Source organism: Lutra lutra, chromosome 5 (genome assembly GCF_902655055.1).
Source record: "Lutra lutra chromosome 5, mLutLut1.2, whole genome shotgun sequence".
Taxonomy (NCBI): Eukaryota; Metazoa; Chordata; class Mammalia; order Carnivora; family Mustelidae; genus Lutra; species Lutra lutra.
In genome coordinates, this window is record NC_062282.1 from 48,566,437 (window position 1) to 48,572,436 (window position 6,000).

The window sequence follows — 6,000 nt, forward strand, 5'->3', positions numbered from 1 at the left end:
TTTTCTGAAACTTTCTTAAGTTTAGTCACTTTATAACCATTAGTTTTACAAAATGGATGAAGAAAAATCATTTTTAAGCTTAGCCAAAAAAATTTAATTTTCAATTTTCAGCCCATTTATTCAAGTCTGCCAACAGGTCAAATTTGAAAAGACCTCTGAACACAGAGAATACATAGGGGTTTAAGGTGGCCTCTCCTTCCATTCCACAGAAGAACAAGATCTTTGAAAATGTTCTTCAGGTCCCTGTGATGGATACAAAGCTCTACTAGAGATTTGACATCAAAGAACAGGCCAAACATCTAAGCCCTATTTGGACACCAAGGTTATAAAAATGTGGCTCCCCTACTGGATTTCAAGCAAGGACCAGGTGAGGAAGGGCCCAACCCTTCCCCTTTTAAGACACATCAAAAGGCACCAAAGAAAACTTTTACCACAACTAGAGTTAGTTACCTTAATTTCTGACCATAGTAATTGATGCTATCTGTTCTCAAAGATTATTTCTGATCATCATTGCCATCATTTACTCTCACAGCTCCAACACCAACAATTCCTTCCTGCCTCAACTTGACATCCAGATTGTTTGTTTTGTCAAGTTAGATCTTATATTCTCTATTTTCAAATAGTTTCATGCAGATTTGATACCATCCCTCCATGATTTCTAGGCACCTCCCTTAGCTTACATGATACCACAATTCATGATTTCTCCTCCAACATCTGACTAGTCCTTTTCCTTTCTATAAAAGACTCCATAAGATAATCCTCCAGGGTTTTCAGAACCCAACAATGAACCCCTTCTCCAGTGCTATGGACAATGACCACAAAGGTCTTTCTCTATTCTTTAAAAGCTAAATCTCTGAGATACACTGTTATCCAGTCCAACTAACTTATCTTCCTCATCATTCCCCCTCTAGCCAAATGGGTATTCTCCAACCAAATTATGTTTCTTAATAGGAAAGAAACGGGTGCAGACATTGAGGAAGGACATTGGTTTTGGTGTCAATTAGACCTGTATGTAAGCTAAACCCGTGTCCAGAACCAGGTTCCCATAAAGAATGTCAATAAATACTGACACCTGGGTTCCTGATACCTTCAACCATCCCCACTCAGTTTTTCCCTTAATCTTTTTTAGGATTCTCCTCCTTAAAGAATTCTTTTTGTTCTTGAGCCTTTTTTTTTTCCCTAGCTCTTGCTATATTTTGCCTACCAACATAGTCAAATCTTCCCAGTAACACATACAGACCCAAAAGTGTCCTCTCCACCCTGCCCACCTCAAGAAAATTCAGCACTCATATTCTTAAAAACAGTCTATGCTTTTTTCTTTAGATTGCACACTTACAAATATCCTCCAATCTAAATTTTGCCCCTTCCTTTAATATGATGCTGCTCTCTAAAAAGGTTTCCATTGACTTCTGAGTGGTCAATCAACATTTTCCAGCAGTTATTTCTCCATTTTGACACCACCTCGTCATGAATCCATGCCACAGAAGATCGTGGTGCTTGGCCTGCTCAGGATCCACTGATCCATCTTATTTCCTTCCAGACCCCCCATCAAACTCAGATCCCCAGACGGCCCCAGGACACCAACATGACTCAGCGAAACATGGACTGTTACCAATGAATATTAGATAACTTAAACCAAAGCACTCAGAACTCCTTAGGGTTTTTTTTTTTTTTTTCCTTTTTGATGAAAACGTGGTGATTTCACAGCATCTCAGACAGATCTTTGACATATATTTTAACTTTTGCATTACTGATTTCATTCTGCTGACAGCTGTGTCATGATTCTGATAGTTACAAAAAATATTTTCACAGAGAAACAGGAAGAGGCCCACTCTCCAACTCTTTCTGTGATGATGGTAAGTTTGTATTACCAGCCTCTCTTCATACTTTCTCTTAGCCTCCTAACTCTTTCTTTAGGTCAGTGTCTCTTGCCCCAGCTCTTGGACATCAGTCTCTGTCTTTATAGTAAGTGCAGTTAGCACAAGGGCAGTGACTTCCTTTTATGATTTTTTTTTTTCTGTGACAGCCAAACAGGATCTTCACATGGATTGCCAAATAATTCTTTAAATTATTTTTTTTTTATTTATTATTATTTAAAATTAAAATTATTTAAAATTATTATCCTGCTTAATTTATACAGTAACCCTATAAAATAAGATGCACATATCATTGCTAATAGGGAAACTGGGTCCCAGAAAGACTTAGTGACTATGCAAATTTACATGTTTATAAGCAAGAGAGGCAGGTCTAGAATCTGTTCAGTGCTTTCATATTTGGCACCAGCCTGCAGCAGGGGCTCCGACTCTACTCTCAAAATCTGTGGATGAAGCATGACTAAAAGAAAGTCAACTTCATTTCCTGTCCGGCCACCGATTGGGTGACCACGTTACATGTTAGGCCTCAGATCCTTCCTCTATAAAGTAGAGGTGTCAGATGGATAATCTCCACTAACCTTCACATCTGATGATTTCACACAGTGCTCTCTGTGAGCTGTCATCAGAGCGACCAGCTCTGAATCACGGACAAGCCGAGCCCATTCATTCATTGGCCAAATATTTAATGAACCCATGCTTAGTGCTGGACACGTTTTCAGATGTTTGGAATTATACAAAACAATGAGGCAGGCATGCCTTCACTGTCATGGAGTTTCCAGTCTATGAGAAGGGACAGTGCAAAAATATACTAAGGATCAAGATAATTTCCCAGCATTGAAAAGTACAGTAATTGAATTAACCCCTTCCCTGAGGACATGACATCTGAGCTGAGATTCAATGACAAGTCAGGCACCTAAAGAGAAAAGTGTGCTAGCAGAAGAAAGAAAGTTCTTAGAAAAGTGTGGCACTTCATTAGTTTCATTACTTAGGAAGGCTCGACACTCAACTGCTTTGTTCTTCTTCATTTTCTTCTGTGAATACATATGGGATGTAATTATTGCCTTTCACCTGCTGGGAGGGTGTGAATATTAATCTGTCCTCCAGGAGCACACTTCTTTTAGGTGCTAAGAATAGCTTCTTTAATCGACCATCAAGGACTATAATGAAAGAACCAAAGGATACAGGGAGTGTCTTTGAGGCTAACAAGAAGGGACAGTATAGAGAACCTGTGAGGTAAATTGGAAAGGGACAGAAGTCAGAGGTCCCTAGTAGTAGCAGATGTTTCATGCTACACCAGGCCAAGAAGGGGCTAAGATTTCAGAAGCCAATATGTGGCATACCAGGAATTGTCCAGTGAGTTTGGACCTCAGGGAAAAGAACCTCCCACTTGGGGAAATTCCTATTCTTCAACATCCAGTCGAGGCGATGTAATAAGCTTACATTTTAAGGCCCACAGTTTGATTTAAACACATACCAAATTAAATACAAATAAGTGAAAAATATAAAAAGTTGTATAAGATGATCTCTAATACAAGACAGTGTGAAGCTGAAACCAATGAAAGCGCAAAGCATGTAAGGTTAATAAACTTGGGGGTTGCCGAAGCCTAGGGCCAGCAGACAGAGGTTATCTGAGGGCAATATGCTCACTGCTTAAAACTAGGGACAGGAAGGATAAAGGAGAGGAGAAAAGCCTGCCGTTGATTTCTGTCTGCATAATAGGTAATGAGAAGCTCCCTGCCTACAGCATAAAAAAGATTAGATAGAACCTCATTACCAGTACCTTAGAAGTATTCAGAATTTCCCTGATGTTGCCCTGGGAGAGAAGCCTTAGCAAGTAATGAAAAATGTAGTCCTGGACTAAAAACTTTTGGAAGTCCTAGAGAAACCCAGATGGAGGAGATGGAGGAGATGGAGGAGATGGAGGAGGAGGAGGAGATGGAGGAGATGGAGGAGATGGTGGAGATGGAGGAGATGGTGGAGATGGAGGAGGAGATGGAGGAGATGGAGGAGGAGGAGGAGATGGAGGAGATGGAGGAGATGGTGGAGATGGAGGAGGAGGAAGAGGAGGAGATGGAGGAGATGGAGGAGATGGAGGAGGAGGAGGAATCTCAAGCTTGGAGAGGGGTGTGGATCTAAAACATATGAAGGAAACAAATACTAAGATAGGCAAGCACTAAGTCAATGATTCATAAAATTCAATGCAGATAACTTAATATTATAGAACAGTCTGAAAAAGACTTTAAAATAGGTAATAAGATCTTCAAAAAAGGGGCACCTGGATGGCTCAGTTGGTTAAGTGTCTGCCTTCAGCTCAGGTCATGATTCCAGGGTCCTGGGATCGAGTCCTGCATCGGGCATCCAGCTCTTGGGGAGCCTGCTTCTCCCTCTCCCTCTGCCTCTGCCTGCTGTTCCCCCTGCTTGTGCACGCTCTCTCTGTCAAATAAATAAATAAAATCTTCAAAATAAAAATACCCTTAAAGTGGAAAAACACATATGAAGCAAAAAGAAAAGTTATCTGAATATATGAAATTATCAGGTATAACTTTTGGAAAAAAATAATGATGAAGAAAACAGTTCATGGAAAAGATAAACTCTAGAATGAACACAGTCAAAAACAGTTGTATACTGGACAATAGTATGAAAGAATTCAGGTAGTATGCAGCATGAAAAAGGAGTAATAATTCTTAAAGTGCTAAGCAGAGATGGATATTAGATGAAGAGGTACCAACATATGTTTGATGAGAATGTCAGAAGAATAGAAGAGGATGCTGGAGAAGGAATATTCAAAAAGATATACACTAAGGATTTTCTAGAACAAAAGATAAGCAAGAATTCTCAATTTTAACATGCAGAGTACTGAGGAAGATAAAAATAAATTCATATGTAGACATTTAAATAAAACTGCAGAAATTATGTATTAAGAGGAAAAAACATCTAATAAATGGAAAAGTGTTACAATGTACAAGGAAATAACAGCAATAAACAACATCAGCTGGTATCCCTTGGATTGCTGGTTGAACATAATTATCAAGATAAAATTGTTCACAAAGTTAAACTGCCATTAGAGATAGGAGAGGAAAACCATTAACACAAAATTTTATATACATAATGACTAAGAAGATAGGAAACCCTCTAGAAGACCTCTCTGGGAAAACTACCAAATGATGAACTCATAAAAAAAGGAAAGTTACCCCAGGAGGAGGAAGGCAGGCAAGAAGGCAGGAAAAAAAGAACAATGAATGGATTACTCAGTTACAAAATGACTAAAGGTTTCAAATAAATATTTTTCTGATCAAGATATAAAAAGAACTAGTAAGCACTTGAAAGATGTTCATATCATTAGTCATTAGGGAAATGTACATCCAAACCACAATGAGATACCATTTGACACCCAAGAGAATAGACAGACAATAGTGAGTGTCGGTGAGGATGTGGAGAAATTAGAACCCTCGCGGCATGGCTGCTGGGATGGAGCTCTAAAAAGTACTTTGGCAGTTTCTCAAACTATTAAACAGAGTTACCATACGACCTAGCCATTGTAATGGGAAGCGAATGCCCAAGATAAACAAAAACATGTGCCTACACAAAAATTATTACCCAAGTATCACAGGAACATTATTCTAATAGACAAAAAGTAGAATCAAACCAATTGTCCATCAAGTGGCCAACGGGTAAAATTAATGTGGTATATATTCATACTATAATGGAATATTATTTGACAATAAAAAAAGAATGTTTACTGTGCAGGCTACAACACGGATGCACCTTGAAAAAATTCTGTGAAATGAAAAAAGGCAGACACAACAGGTCACACATCCCATGATTCCATTTATATGAAGTGTCCAGAACGGACAAATCTATAGAAACAGAAAGCAGATTAGTGGTTGACAGGACCTGGGAAAGGGGAGAATGGAGAGTGACTGCTAAAATATACGGAGTTTCTCTGTGGGGTAATGAAAATGTTCTGGAATTAGATGGTGGTGATGGTGGTACAACTCTGTGACTAGACTCAACTACTAAATTGAACACTTCAAAACACAAAGTTTATGGTATGTGAATTATCTCTCAATAAAGTTGTTATTTTAAAAGTTTGAGGGTGAGTTGGGACGCCGGGGTGGCTCAGTTG